At 54.1% G+C, this 15,452-nt stretch overlaps 1 protein-coding gene across 2 annotated transcripts in view; it reads right to left on the bottom strand.

Annotated features, from left to right (window-relative positions):
• Positions 1-10,717, bottom strand: part of CORO2A (coronin 2A) — a 53,392-nt gene extending 42,675 nt beyond the window's left edge. The window contains exon 1 of one of the 2 annotated variants that reach the window (XM_064579569.1): positions 10,500-10,717. The gene's annotated coding sequence lies outside the window, so the exon portion shown is untranslated. The remainder of the gene's footprint in view (positions 1-10,499) is intronic. The other variant, XM_064579570.1, reaches the window with a different exon arrangement.
• Positions 10,718-15,452: the final 4,735 nt, after the last annotated feature.

Genomic DNA, 15,452 nt, shown 5'->3' on the forward strand with positions numbered 1-15,452 from the left:
ACCACAGACTGCTCTCCGGGGCGACATAACCCATTCGGCACTGCCCTGACTCTGCTGCCAAGCTTGGATCCGGCCTTTCTGAGAGGCCAACTCCAGGGATGGCGTCTGGGCTGTGTGACAACCACCTCCTGTGAGGCCTGTTTCTTGTGTCCAGTAACCTGGGACACCTTCCCACAGCTCTGCCCCTGTGAGGCGGCCCATCACTGGCCTCCTCTACCTCGTCCCTGCCCGTCTGCCCCTCCCTTCTCTCCTCCCATGAGGTCCGTCACCTCATCCTCACCCCGAAACCTTCACCCGCTGACTTCTTTCCCCATTATCCAGCAAAACTCTGGTGCTGGATGAACCAGGATACCTAAGGAGGGCTGGGGAAGAAAATGGACAAAACCCAAACCAGGACAGGAGGTACCAACGGGATGACAGCTTTACCACTACAGCTCTTCTCTCCCCGGGTCATCTGGGTGGCTCCCTCATCCTTGGACTCACAGCCAATCCATCATGAATGCCCCCCCCAACACCTTGTAAACCATCTACTGATCTCTATGCCCCCTGCTCCCAGCTGCTCGCACCTGCACACACCTACCAACCATCTTGCCCCCAACCTCTTCCAAAGATGCCCATCTGAGCATGTCACTCCCCGGCCTCTGCTCCAGGACCCACAGGGTCTGGCCCGCTCCGCCTCTCCAGCCTCATCTGCCCAGGAATCAGAGCTGGAGACACTCAGTGCTTTTAAGTCCTCAATGGTCCATTTCCTTCAGCCTTGGGGCTGTTTCTTTTGTCCAACAGGCTCCTTTCCCCCCCTTCACCTGATCACTCCCTACTGGTCTTTCAGATCTCAAGCTCAAAAGTCCTTCCCTTAGGGCGCCTGGGTGGCTCAGTCGGTTGAGCCTCTGCCTTCAGCTCAGGTCATGATCCCAGGGTCCTGGGATGGAGCCCCGCATCGGGCTCCCTGCTCTGCGGGGAATCTGCTTCCCCTTTTGCCCCTCCTCCCACTCGTTCTCTCAATCTCTCTCTCTCAAATAAATATATAAAATCTTTGAAAAAGAAAAAAATCCTTCCCTTAGAAGAGCCTTCTGCAGCGACCCTGAACTAAGCACATTCTCTGCTCTGCAGGCCCTCCCTTCTCCTTCAGGCACCTGTGGCAAGTTCTGTGAGACTTTAGGACTACTGCCCATCTCCTGTGGTCTGCGATCCCACCAGGGCAGCACCTAGGTCTGTTCTGCTCTGCATCCCCAGCATCAAGCCGGGCTTCAAAGGCACTCAGCGACCCATACATGGATAAAGGTCTCATTCACAAGAGTAAATTGAAAAATAACTTCGTAGGAAATGAATGAATGGGCCTTTCTGGGTGAGGCTCTAGGGTAATCTGTGTGGGGCAGGTCTCTGTGGTCTCTCTCCAGGGTGGGCCATAGGTCAACCCACTCTTGGTAATGATCGTAACAAGGATGAGGCTAATGAACCAGCCAACAAGCTCTCAGAGCTCCCTCCTGTCCATTATCTCCCCCGCTCCCCTCCAGGCCTTCCCCCATTACTCATAGTCCTGGGAGTTTAATGACCAGTCCAGTGGGGCACTTCTGAACTCTGAACTGGCGTTATGTTCACTCTGCAGCACGAACACTTTCTTCTTCCTAAGGGCCAGCACTTAGGAGCCTTTTCTTTGTGGGGTTGGAGGAGGAAGAAGTGGTGGATGGGTTCAAATCCCAGCTTTATCTTTTGCTGGCTCTGTGACCTTGCAAAAATCACTTAACCTCTCTGGGCCCTTGTTTCCTGATCTATAAAAAGTGGACAAGAATATCTAGCCAGGAGGTTGATAGAGGATTAAATGAGTATACGTACATTAAGAGTCTAGTATGGGGCCTATTGCATGTTATATCGGATTGATTCTAAGACACAGTTTTTTAACATTTAACATCTCTGAAACTGGGATTCACCAGTATATCTGGTGTATCTCACAACAGATGGTACCCTGCATTCAAGAAAATATGACAGTAGCTTAGTTTCTTCATTTCCATTGCAAAGAGGTGGGAAGGTGTGTGAGAGCCCCAAGAAAGTGCACGGTTGAGGGAAAAGGGTCTGCTGGGGTCTGGCATATTGAGGCGGAACCCTGAAGCATCACAGAATCTGAAGGCACAGGCCCCGCCCTAGCCAGCGGGCCCCCTGGACCTGTCCCTGCTGTCCTAGTCCCACTCCGGGGGTGGCCCAAATGCCAGGAGAACCCTGATCTTTCTGGATCTGACGCTGGGCTCCTGCTGATGCAGCTTGCGGTCCCTGGCCTGGACAGTCTGCCCACCATGCTGACGGTGCTTGCCGCCACCTCTAACCCCAGTCTCTGTCCAAGAAAGGTCCTAGGACCTATCCCAGAGACCTCTCCTTCAGTGATGCCTCCCTCAAGCCATCGCTGGCCTCTGCTCTCGACTGTCCTGGAGGGCCACCCGGGGGGTATCATCCAGGCCCCCCCCCCCATGGCTCTGTGCTATGGGTGCCTCCTGGAACCCTCCAGCCTGCTGATGTCAGACTGTTATACCGTCCTCATTACACTGTCACATATATTACATACGGACAACTTGTTCTAGAAACAAATGTCAAATGCATGCAAAAATTTCAAAATATAGAAAAGACAAAAGTGATAGTGAAAATCAACCAGCTTGATGTGTGTCTTTCTGCATATTTTTCCATATCCGCAAGGGTGTAGATACATTCTCCTCCCAAACCCAAACCCTAGCAGGCTCAGTGCCCACATACTGTTCTCTGCCTTGCTTTTCCAGTTAATGTGACCTCGTGGACCTCCTCGACCCAGAACTGTTTCTCCTCAGTGATCTCATGGCACTCCCGTCGTCCCCGCCCTTCCTTTGGCATGTCCCTTAGCCCCTCTCACCCAGGTCCTGAGGCCTGGCCTGTGCTTACGGCTTGATGGCTTTCTGCAGACACTTGTCCTCTTCCACGGGACAGGGCTGTGATTGGCCCCCTCTAAGCACAGCCACACCCCGGTACAGAAATACTCTTGAGCTCTTAAATCAGGGGTATGAGGTGAATAGAGGCTTTCTGTCCCTGTTGGCTTTGATTTGAGGCCTTTTAAAACAGACCAGATGTTCTCTGAGACCCAGAAGGATGCTGGTCCTGTATTTCCCAAATCCCCAGGGGCTCCAGACATCACAATAAACAACAAACAGGTGCCTGACATTTTATAGCTCAAAAGCGCTTCCATGCTCTTTATCCAATTTTAAGCCTCACAACCACCCTATAAATTAGGCAAAGCAAGTATTTACTTTTGAGCCATCCTACAGATGAAGAGGCTGGGGCTCAGAGAGGTGGGCCATTTACCCAATGACCTTCTTTGCTTTCCTCCCCTCCAGTGTCTGGCTGACTCCCATCCCACTAACAACCCAGCTCAGACGGCACCTTCTCCGGGAGCCTTCCCCACCTCCAGCCCCACCCTAGGCTAGGTTAGATGCCCCTCTTTGAGGGCCACGGCTCCTGGGCTTCCCTATCAGAGCTGGGGTCCCCCGCCCCCACCCTCCGGCTGCGTGCCCTTACAGGCAGTGAAGCGTCTGGTTTCTCTCCATCCATACTCCCCAAGCACAGGGAAGCCTCGGTAGATGGCTGCTAGGATGAAGATTGTTACAATCATCAAGGCAGGAAATATTCTCCCCTCTTTATGGGTGAGAACAAGGGGCATAAAGAAGGGACAGGACTTGCCTACAGAGCACGTTATTGGCCAGGTCAGGTCTCCCTCCTCAGAGGCGTGGCTTCCTTCGTTCCACTGCGTCTTTTGTTGTCTGCAATCCTGGACTGCAGGCCACTGCCCCAGGTTCATTTCTGTCTTCTCTGGCGCTGGCTGGGCCCTACCTGGTTCAGCCAGGTGTGAAGGGGAGTGTTGCGGAGGTGCTCTGGCTGGGGCAGGCTCAATCCCCCGGCCTGAGCCAACAGCCCGGGGTAGCCTCAGGGATAGCAACAGTAGCTGCCCATCTACTGAGCACCTCCATGGGCCTGCACTTTCCACCTACACCTCACTGCACCCTGCAGCTGGCACCATTATGATGCCATTTTGCAGGTGGGGCGGGGTGGGGGGGTGGGGAAGACCCCGGCGCAAGGCTCAACTGGTCGCTGTGCTGGGACCAGATGCCAGGACTGCATCCCTAGCAGCAGGCGGCCCCAGGAGTTTGCTGGCCCCAGAGCCAGAAATAAATGCACAGTCAGAGTACAAGAGACAACTCCCAGGGGGCCTGCAGGCCTGGCAGAGCCCCAAACTCTCCCTCCCCATCTCCTGGCCGCCTCCCACCCAGGGCCCGCAGGAAGGCTGAGACTCTTGAGCTCAGGGAGGCAGGGCCTGCCCCGGCAGCCCGGCCCGGCGGTCCTGGGCACTCCCTGGGGGTGGGGTCATGCCACCTGCCAGCCCCCTGCAAACTCTGGGCTCAAGGCCAGACCAAAAGCACTTGCCACATCAACCCTGCACAAGTTCTCAGCATCCTCTTTCTTCTTAGAATGAGCCCTCACGTATCTGCTCCCAACTAGGTGAGAGATGCGACACAAGGCCCTGCCTTTCACTGAGCCTCACTTGCCCGATCTGTGAACTGATGCCGGGGTGGGGGGAGTTGGGGGGGTGTCTCCATGGGACCCACCAACTGACATTCCAGGTAGCACAGCACAGAGATGAAGACCCTGGACACTGGAGCCAGATGACATGGCTTCAAATGGCTGACCCTGGGCCCCAGTGTCCTCATCTGTAAAATGGGGAGAATAGGGCGCCTGGGTGGCTCAGTGGGTTGAGTGTCTGCCTTTGACTCAGGTCATGATCCCAGGGTCCTGGGATCGAGCCCCGCATCGGGCTCCTTGCTCAGTGGGGAGTCTGCTTCTCCCTCTGCCTCTGCCCTCCACGTGCTTGTGCTCTCTCTCTCTGTCAAATAAACAAAATCTCTTAAAAAATGGGGAAAATAGTAAAAAAAAGACAAAGTTAATACACCAAAATACTTATATTGATTATCTGAGATGAAAATAGAAGATACGGATAATTCATTTTCTGTTTTCCTTTTTTTTTTTTAAAGATTTTATTTATTTATTTGAGAGAGAGAATGAGAGACAGAGAGCATGAGAGGGAGGAGGGTCAGAGGGAGAAGCAGACTCCCTGCCGAGCAGGGAGCCCGATGAGGGACTTGATCCAGGGACTCCAGGATCATGACCTGAGCCGAAGGCAGTCGCTTAACCGACTGAGCCACCCAGGCGCCCTGTTTTCCTTTTTTTCTAAATTCCCCATTACCATCAAGTATTTATAATAGAAAGAAACATTCTTTGTAAATTAACTTTATTGAGATATAACTTACATACAATAGAATACACCCATTTTAAAAAGTAGTAATAATAAATGAGAGTATCTATCCTCCATAATGCTTTGAGGATTGAATGGGTTAATGTACGTCAAATCTTAGATGGTGCCTGGAGCAGAAGTGCTATTAAGTGTCTGTTCAATAAATAAGCCTAAGGGCGCCTGGGTGGCTCAGTCGGTTGAGCGACTGCCTTCGGCTCAGGTCGTGATCCTGGAGTCCTGGGATCGAGTCCCGCATCGGGCTCCCCGCTCCGCGGGGAGTCTGCTTCTCCCTCTGACCCTCCTCCCTCTCATGCTCTCTGTCTCTCATTCTCTCTGTCTCAAATAAATAAATAAAATCTTTAAATAAATAAATAAATAAATAAATAAATAAATAAATAAATAAGCCTAAGACCAGCCTGGCTTCCTCCTCTTCCTCCTCCTGCTCACCTGGCCTGGACCCCCCTCCCCACTCCCAGCACTAAGCTCGGCAGATCCTCTGCCCCCACATTCACTGGTTCACTGCCTGGGTCCACCTCATCCCCCAGCCTGGATTATTTCCACAGCTTCTCTCTGCACCCCAGAGGAAGCGCACTAACACTCAGATCTGGCCATGCCCTGGCCCCGTCCCACAGCTCCTCCCTGCCCTCTACTAAAAGCCCTAGCTCCTCTGTGAGACACGGTGTCTCAGCAAGCTACCTAATGTCTCCATATCTTTGTTTTCTTAACTGAAAAAGAGGAGTAAAATGAGTGCCCCCTCCTCGGGGCACCTGACTGGCTCAGTCAGTACAGCATACAACTCTTGATCTTGGGTCATGAGTCTGAGTCCCAAGTGTGGCGTGGAGTTTACTTAAAAAAAGAAAAAAAAAGGGGGCACCTGGGTGGCTCAGTCGGTTAAGCGTCTGCCTTCGGCTCAGGTCATGATCCCAGGGTCCTGGGATGAAGCCCCACATCTTGCTCCCTGCTCAGTGGGGAGCCTGCTTCTCTCTCTCCCTCTGCCCCCCACTTGTGCTCACTTGCTCTCTCTGTGTCAAATGAATAAATAAAATCTTAAAAAAAAAAAAAGAGTACCCCCCCCCCCGAAACTTAGAGGATGCCATGATGTACAGGGCAGGGTCCACAACCCGACCACCAGTGGCACCTCTTACCAGTCTCCCCTGCCTCCTCCGTCACTCTGTTTTGGCCTGTTCGCCTGTGAACGTGTCAGGCACGGTCCTACCTCAGGCCTTTTGCACTGGCTGTCCCCTCCACCTGGATGGCTCTTCCCCAGAAACCAGCCCAGCTCCCTTCCTCACTGCCTTCAAGACTTTGCCCAAAAGTCTCCCACTTAATGATCCCCCCAACCACCCAATTTAAAATCCCAACCCAGTCCTTCCACTCCCCCTCACATGCCCGAAACATAACCCCTGTCTTTTATTTCTTCCACCCCATTTATCATCATTTGCTTTACTTATTGTTTATTGTCTTTTCCCCCCCTATCAGATTGTAAGTTTCTTTAGGACAGATTGCTTGGGTCTATTTTATTTACTGTCAAGATACCTGCCTCCACCCCAGAAAATACAGAGCACAGTGTAGGTGTTCAATAAACGAACAGCTAAATGACTAAATGAATGAATGTAAAGCACTTAGGACAGAATCGGGCAGGTGGGAAGTACTCAATATTATTATTATTATTATTATTATTATTATTATTATTAATTCTTCAAGGTCAGGCTCCCATGCCCTTCCTCCTTGACTTTTCCAAGCTTATAATCACACTGTCCTAGCCTCCACTGCACCCTGCCAATTTCTCAATTATGGTAGAGAGCACAGGGCTCTTTAATTCTATCTTTTTCCATTTAGACTGAATTGAATGAAATTGTCATTTCTTGTAGTCAAAAACAGTCAGATATTGGCCATTTCACATAGTTTAACCTAATATATTTCTCATGGCAACCTGCAGGACCCTAGGAGGCACCTCAAGGCCTAGTATACAATAGGTGCCCAATAAATGTTTGTTCACAGAAGTCAAGTCACCTATTCCTGGCCCTTCATAGTAGGTGTGATTGCAAAGCACCTCTAATCTGGTCTGAAGGAGGCAGGGCACAGCCTGTAGCCTTAAAATAACAAACAGAAGATCCTGCTGCACTCTTTTCTGGTCTTCCTGAAAAATCTCTGTCCCCTGATATCTGGCAAAGAAAAATAAAAACAAAACCACACTCCACTCTTATATAACAATCCAGGTTCTGGCCATTTGCAACTAACAAAAGTTTAATGCTGAATGAAGCCCCTTCCCAGGGAAAAAAGACTAGCTGCCTGTCTCTAAGAGGATTCATTTAATGATGGGGGAGGAAGGCTAGAACATTCTTTGGTTATCACCGTGTTCACTGTTCCAATATAGGCTTTAGTTACAGAGATCTGTTAGATCCCCAAGGCGGGTTGTCGGAGCTGAAAGAAATTCAGCAATCACTGAACCTATCCCGTTTCACAGATGGGGAAAGTGAGGTCAGAAAGGGAAAGCGGGGGGCGCCTGAGTGGGCTCAGAAGGTTGGGCGGCTGCCTTTGGCTCAGGTCATGATCCCGGGATCCTGGGATCGAGAAACTCGAGGGGCTCCCTGCTCAGTGGGGAGTCTGTGTCTCCCTCTCCCTCTGCCCCTACACCGCGCCCCCTGCCCCCTGCTCGTGCTCAGCTCTCTCTCTCAAATAAATAAAATCTTTAAAAAAAGAAAGAAAGGGAAAGGGACTGAACCAAGCTCACACAGCAGGGTACATGAAGAGTTCATCCTGGAATCTATGCCTACTGACGTTAATCTTGTGAGCTTTCCTCTGGACCACGTTGCTTTTATGTTGGCCAGATTCCGGCAACGGAAGCTTTAATGCTACTATTTTTTAAGCTGTACTTTTCAAATGAAATGTTTATTAAACCTCAGATAAAACACCAAGAGCTTCACTATGAGAAAACTTGTTATAAATAACAGCATTGCATTCATCTCTCTCTATAGTTACTTCCTCAGGGTAAAGTCCTCAAAGTAAGAAGTCTAGGGGCAAAGGGCAGTTAGAATCATTTCCCTGGACTCTTGTAACAGGCTGCCAGATTGCCCTGCAAAATTAAATGCTGCTGGAGAATTCCCACAGCCTTGCCAGCAGAGAGGTTTATCCTTTTGTATTTATTTTTGCTAATTTTATAGGAATAAATACAGACTGCTTTCACTTACTATGTGGTATGTGTTTTCCAACAAATAAGCAAATACTCTGGTCTTGGTTGCTGGTTTGCTGTGTCATCTTGGACAAATCATGTCCCCTCTGGGGCTAGGGGATGCATATCTAGACAATGAGGGGGTTGAAGAGATGATTTCTTCAGATCCCTTTCAGCTTGGACATGCCATAATTCCATAGTACATTTTTAAATTATTAGCATAGGATGACTTTGTAATAGCCAGAATCTGCCATGCCCCTAAATCAGGCCAAAATGCTGAGCAGGAAAACAGAGCCCAGATTATACATATGTAGAGACGACAAGAGACTTAGGTAGCACTTAAGCGTGTGTGTAAGTGTGTGTTGGAGCTCCGTTCGAGGGACAGCACATATACTTGGGCTGCTTTTACAAGGGGGTAACAGTACTCATTTGTGGTCTAGCTCCAGGTTCTGTGAGGCTCCACCATAACCAGCGGGCACGGTCATGGTCACACTGTTAGTCAGACGGAGAATCCCAGACTTGCAGTCAAAGGTAATTCACCCCCAGCCAAGTGCTCATCCAGCCTCTGTTCACATCCCTCTGATGACACAGAGCTCACCACCGGCCCAGGCAGTAAGAAAGCTCTTGGGTGAGGGCAGGTCATGAAGTGGACAAGAGTGACGAGAAGGCCCAGACGTGGTTCTCAGAAATACTTCCTCCATCAGGGCAGGCAACAGAAGAGGAGGAGGAAGAGGCACTGGAGGCAGGACGAAGGGCCTGGAGAGGGGCTCCTCTGGCTCCTCCCCTCCCCCCCAGACCTCTAAGGCGCTGCTAACCCAAAGGTGCTCCACAGGTGCGGGAAGTGCAGAGCCCACATTCCAGCCCTGATGCCGGTAGGTTCTGAACCAGCCCCGGGCCTACTGCTGCTTGCCCTGGGGCAGACACCTCAGCTCCAGCCTCTGCCCTTCGCTCCCTTTGGCTCTGGCAGGAGAAGTGCTGGGCCTGGGGCTGCTGGGCCTGGAAGTGAGCAGACTGAAGGGACCAGATGATTGCCCCACGGTGGAGGAAGAGGAGGAAGATGTCTGTGTGCCCAGAGCAGGACCAGCAGCTTCCAACTGTTTAGAGTTAATAAGATCCCCATCATAGGAGGTGTGTAATGGGGGCAGCAAGACCTTCCAGAGGGGATTTTACAGAGCCACTGGGCCAGATGCCAGAGGTCTTTTGTTTTGTTTTGTTTTGTTTTACCCTGAGAGCCTGGAGCCACAGTCCCTCAGACACGTGCTCTGTCCCAGACCCAACCCCACCCAGACACAGCTCTCTTGGCACTGTCCCTCCTTGGAGGTCTACACACACGAACCTGATCCAGCCCTATCATTCCTGGCGGGGCAGGGACGGGGAAGAGGACGTTCCATACCATTCTCTAAACCCTGGTGGGTTCATGGGTCTGGTCCAGGCCAGTCTGCAGCTGATGGTCCCATCACCCCCAACTCAGGGCTCCCCCGGCAAGGCTGACTTGGCTGGCCAGCTCCGACGGCCCCACCCTGCATGCCCAGGCGGGCTCAATGGGGACCTCGGGCTGTCGCCCCCTCCTGTTTCCCGTACCTGGAAGCTGAGGCCCTGCCCGTCACCCAGTCAGGAGGGGTAGGGTCCAGACGGGTCCCGCGGGGGCACCCAGGCCGCCAGGGGAGCCCTGTCGGGACCGGCTCGCCACACCCAGCGTGAGCGGCCCTCCCTGCGGGCAGGAGGGGTGGGCGGTGCAGACAGTGCCGATCCCAGCCCCGAGCCGTCGGGAGCCTGGACCTTAGCGCGGCCTCCCCCAACAGCGCGGAGCGGAAGGGGCTATCCCAATGGGGAAACTGAGGCCTGGGGAGGGGCGGTGCTTTGTAAGGTCACGCGGGGGTGCCGGAAGCCTCGTCCCCCAGCGCCCCGCCGGGTCCCCCGCGGCGCGCCGAGCCCAGCATCCCTCCCAGGGCGCTGCAGCCGGGAGGCGCAGCGCGCACACCTCGCGCGCACCGGGAAGGCACGGCCGACGGCGCCGGGCCGCCCTACCTTGATGACGACCGCGCAGGTGGCGGTGGCGGCCGCGGCGTCCGGCTCCGGCTCCGCGCTCCTCACCGCCAGCCGAGGGCCCGCGCGCAGTGCCGCCGCCTCCTCCCCGCCCCGCAGCCGGGAGGGCGGGGCCGAGGGGCGGGGCTGGGGCTGGGGCCGGGCACGAGCCCCGCCCGCGCGCCCCGGGTCCGAGGGCCACCCCTCCTTCCCCACCCTCCCGACCGCGCTCCTGGCCCCCGGGACCCGTCTCCGGGCGCGCGCACGCGCACAGAACAGGCGCGCACACCGGCGCGCACACGCCGCAGTGATTGGGGCGGGCTGCCCGGCGACCGAGCGGAGGCTGGGGACAGGCGGACCCGCCGCTCCCTCGCTGCGTGCCACGGGGCAAGGAACTCGACCTCCCGAGCCTCCGTTTCCCCCTTGGCGAAATGGAAACAGTAACTGTTTCTGCGTCCGAGAGCTGTTTGAGAATTGGAGGAGACGACTTAATTTACCGGCCCGGCAAAGTGCGCGCGCAGAGCCCACCACGGGGGTGGCGCCTGGTAAACCCGGCTGGTAGACAAATTCTTGAGGCTTCTAGTCGGCGGGGAGGAAAAGAGCAGGGAGGGCGGCTCAGGAACGGGAGGACTCCGTTCTCTCGGCAGCCAGGAGGGGGCGCTGCCGCCCGGTCTCGCCGGCTCTGGGGTCCTGAGCACACTAGGCAATGGGAGGAGATGCGGAGGCCCCTCCTTTTAATGAAACTACCACCTCACACTTAGTGAGCCAGGCACTGTTCTAGGCACCTTAAATGCATTAACTCACTTTACCGTCACACAAGCCTGTGAGGTTACACTATTACGTATTTTACAAATAAGAAAGCTGAGGCACACACAGTTTAAGCACCTCGCTTAAGATCACACAGCTAGTCATCAACCCCAAGCAGCCCGGCTCCCAAGCCCAAGCTCGGAGCCACTTCACCACACCACCCCTCTTGAGAAGAGCTCTTTGTTTTGCTCAGTTGTGTATCTCAGAGCACCTAGAACACTAGCCAGCTCAATTCTGAGTGAATAACAGAGCATACTATGTACTTCATATGTATTATTTCATTTAATTCTAGTGGCCCTTTTATTTAGCTATTATTACCCCCGTTTTACAGGTTAGAAGATTGAGACTTAGAGTGGCTAAGTAAGTGGGGGCTCTTGAGTATCTCCTTGGAAAGAATAGCCAGGGCCAAAGCCTGCAACTCATTCACTGTTCACTGGGCCACTCCCCACTCAGAGTCCGCTCCCCACTCCCCATCCCCACTTTGTGTGGCCTTCAAAGCCCCCTTCACCCCCCCACACACACTGCTCAGACTGAATTTGAGCTTCAGATATCAACATGAGTCGGATATTTGATGTTTCAGAAAAGCATATGGAGAAATCAGAATGTTGTGGGAGTTCCTTATACTTATGGCTCAATATTGCCTTTATTTTTAATTACTCCTGGGGGTGGACACCACCACCTTTCCAAGGCTAAGGCATCTGAATGCCCTAATTCACCTAGGGCTTGGGCCAGTATCTCGGGGGTGTCCCCCCAACCTCCACACACTCGCACCTCTGTGCCTTTGTGCACATGCTCTGCTCTGCCAGGAAGTCTCTTCCTACAGCATCTCCGTCTTTCTAAACCAAGGTGTCCTTCCTTCCAGGTTCATCACCTCCCCAGGAAGCCTTCCTACATGCCCCGAGGATGTGCCTTCTCAGCCTTGTGTCTGCATCTTTGCCCCCCTGCACCATGGTGGTGGGTGGCTGGGACTGTGTTGGGGAAAGACGGGTTTGGCAGGGACCTCTGGGGGCCATGGGTATATGGACTATTGGGAGGTCACTGGAGGCCTCTGCAGTAGACACAATCCAGGACCCTTTCTGGGGATGCTGCATATGTGCATGCCTGTACACCTGTGTGTGTGTGGGGGGGGGAGATTAGAACAAGGACCCTAATCTCTCCTCCTAATCCTGATCCTTTTGAGGAAGGTCCTTTTGAGATTAGAACAAGGACCCTAATCTCTCCTCCTAATACCGGTCCACCCCCCATAACCATCCTATGAATTGCACACATTCTGAGGCCAGAGCAGGGATGACCTGCCCGGGAGTCCCTAGTTAGAAAACCACAAAATCGGTGTGGCCTCAAAGTTGGGCCCATCTGCCAGCATCTTATATTGGGTCTTGGTTGATTGGGACAGGCCAGGAAACCACCATCCCCTTCCTTCCCTATGTGTCAACATGGCCAGCTTTGTTTAATCTGCCACGTGTGGGCCAATGCCTTGTGCAGGACCAGAATGTGTGCGAGAAAGGGTGGCAAAGTCTTCATCTACCTGCCCAACATGGAGCTTTCTGGGCAATATGGCCGTGCGCTGGGAGACTGAACTAAGAATGAGGGAACGGCAGTGCCTGGGGGGTGAGGTTCGGAGCGTGGGGGACGTTAGCCAAGTACAGGCATTCTGTAGAAGTCAGTGTGCACCTCCCACTTTGGGGTGGAGATGGGGGAGTCTTCCCTCCAGGTCCTTCCTCCTCCTTTGAGGAGTCCCTTTATTCTTGGGGATATTACCCCAGGGAGGTTCCCTGGGCAACTCCTGTCCCCTCCCCTATCCAGTGCAGCAGGGATGGCAGCTTGCTGGGGGCCCAGTGTCTGAGAAAGAGAGACGCTTTGAGCTGAGAGGTCCCATCCCCTGGGGTAGGAGGGTGGGGCTGTGAGGGATCAGATCCTCCAGCCCTAGAAGGCAGCAGCCCCTAGGGATGGGGGGCAACAGCTGTGGTGCAGGGCCAGGAATCTGACACCAGGGGTGGGCTCCCAACGCCTTTGGGGAAGAAGGGGGAGGGAGGGAAGGCAGCAGCAGCTACAGACCTTCTTGAGGTGTGACACCCCCACTTCCATCAGTCCCTGTTACAGCCTCCCTGTCAGGTGGATGGTTCTTCTATTTTCCTTTGCCGGGAGCTCTCCCATGGGGCCCTACATCACTCAGGAAGCTATAGGCCAGGCTTGTTCTTTCCCCTGGATCCTTTGGTGTTTTAGGCTCCCGAGAAGTTGAGGTGAGCTGGAATGAACCCTCCCTGGTCTTATCGTTAGCATCTCTAAGGCTTAAGCATGGCTTAACCACTCAGCGGCTGTATGGCTTTGGGCAAGTTAGTTAACCTCTCTGAGGCTTCATCTTCTTGTTTCTAAATTGAGCGCGCCATGGAGTGAGCAGTGCTCTAGGACAGGCCATTCTCATTCCTGGCTCCAGCTCCAGCATTTCATTTCAGGGCTGGAGGAAGCCAGACCAGGGTCAGTCCTGTGGTCTCCAGCCCTCCTGGTGTATCAGAATGCCCATGCCCCACAACAGGCTCTGTGTGGCACACAGCACCGATATTCTTTAAAAGCTGCTTAGGTGATTCTGTGGTGCAGCCAGGTACAAAGCAGAGGTTACATTGCTGGGTCAACGGCAAAGCACCACCCCTTTCCCCTGGTCCAGGAGGGGCAAGGTGGAGGCACCGAGCTGTGGGCAGAGCTTCTTCTCAGCCTGGGGGTGGGGAGGGGAGATGAGGAAGAGGGAAGAGGGAGAAAGGAAGAAGGGTGAGGAGAACGGGCAGGAGGAGGAGGGGAAGGATGAGGGAAGGAGGAGAGGGAGGAAAGAGAGGAAAGAAGCAGGACAAGGAGAGGAAAGAAGCAGGACGAGGAGAGGAAGCAGGGGAGAGATAGGAAGGGAAGAAGGGAGAGGGGGGTGTCATGTATCTTGACAGCCTCTGTCTGATCTGGGATTGTTTATTTTTTGCTGAGGAGGGAATTTGAATTTCAAGGCTGGAGCTGAAGGTCCAGCTCCGTCATCTGTCCTGGAGCCTTGGGCCTTTTCGAAGCCCTCTGGGTGACTTTTCTCCATAAAAAGGCCATTCCTGGCCAGTGGTGGTGCTTCACTTTGTGCCAGGCACCAGCGTCCTGTCCTTTAGCCCTCCTGGGAGCTCCAGGAGGCTGGCCCCCTTGTCTCCTCAATGATGCCCTTAGGGGTGCAGCACCCAGCCTGTTGGAGGTGCAGCTAGGACCCCCGCAGGCCACCATCACGCCTCACAGATGCCATTTAGTGGTGAAAGGATCTCAGCAGATGTAAGTTTGGCAAAAATGAGGAAGGTCGTCAAGACCCTATGTGGGGTGCTCACGGCAGACCCGGGGCCCTGGGGCCAGCCAGCAGCCCCTGTCACGTGGGAAGAAAGAACTCTGCATGTCTCTTCCCCAGAGCTGTGTAGGGGGCACAGTGTCGGGGAACTGGGTGCCTGGGGTGCCAACCCCTCAGAGTTCACACTTGTGGGCAAGCAGGCCAGTCCCCAGTGACAGGTGTGGCTTCCTTCCCAGCCCTGGACAGGAACCTCAGATCAGAGCGGGAAGTCTCCGTGCCTGAATCCCGCACCCCTAGTCCTGCCTACCAAAGACTACCCAGCGTGAGCCTATACCGACAGTCAAGGGCTCGCTGAGAAATGAGCGACCAAAATCACTTACGCAGCCTTGACCCCCTGCGTTTGGGGGAGCGGGGGCAGGCGGCTCTGACTGCTGAGGAAGGGCCCAGAAGAGCCCAGAAGAACTGAAACTGAGCTCCTGCACACAGTGGGTGCCAGAAGAGCTGGCCCTGACTTGGCGACAGGCTGGAGCTGTGTCCCTCTCACCACCTTTTCCTCACCCTCCAGCTGCCCATTTTTCAGAGAGGAGGGGACTCTTCTTGCCTGGGCCCATGAGGCTGGCAGAGCGAGATCAGGCGTCGGGCGGCTGACCCAGGGCTCTCTTGGTGTGGGCAGGGCTTTTCCTTGGAACCCCTTCCCCCAAACGGGCTGTGAGTGGAAAGGCGGGCATAGGTGCAAGGCTCAGGAAACAGGCCTCAGTAGATGGGAGCTGGGCCTGGGACGGAAGCAGAACCAGCGCTGGAGAGGTGCTGTGGCCCAGGAAGACACACCCCAAATGCACAGGGCCCTCGCT

This window comes from Mirounga angustirostris, unplaced genomic scaffold (genome assembly GCF_029215605.1).
Source record: "Mirounga angustirostris isolate CCGP_5_RB_7025 unplaced genomic scaffold, mMirAng1.0.hap1 SCAF_15, whole genome shotgun sequence".
Classification (NCBI taxonomy): Eukaryota; Metazoa; Chordata; class Mammalia; order Carnivora; family Phocidae; genus Mirounga; species Mirounga angustirostris.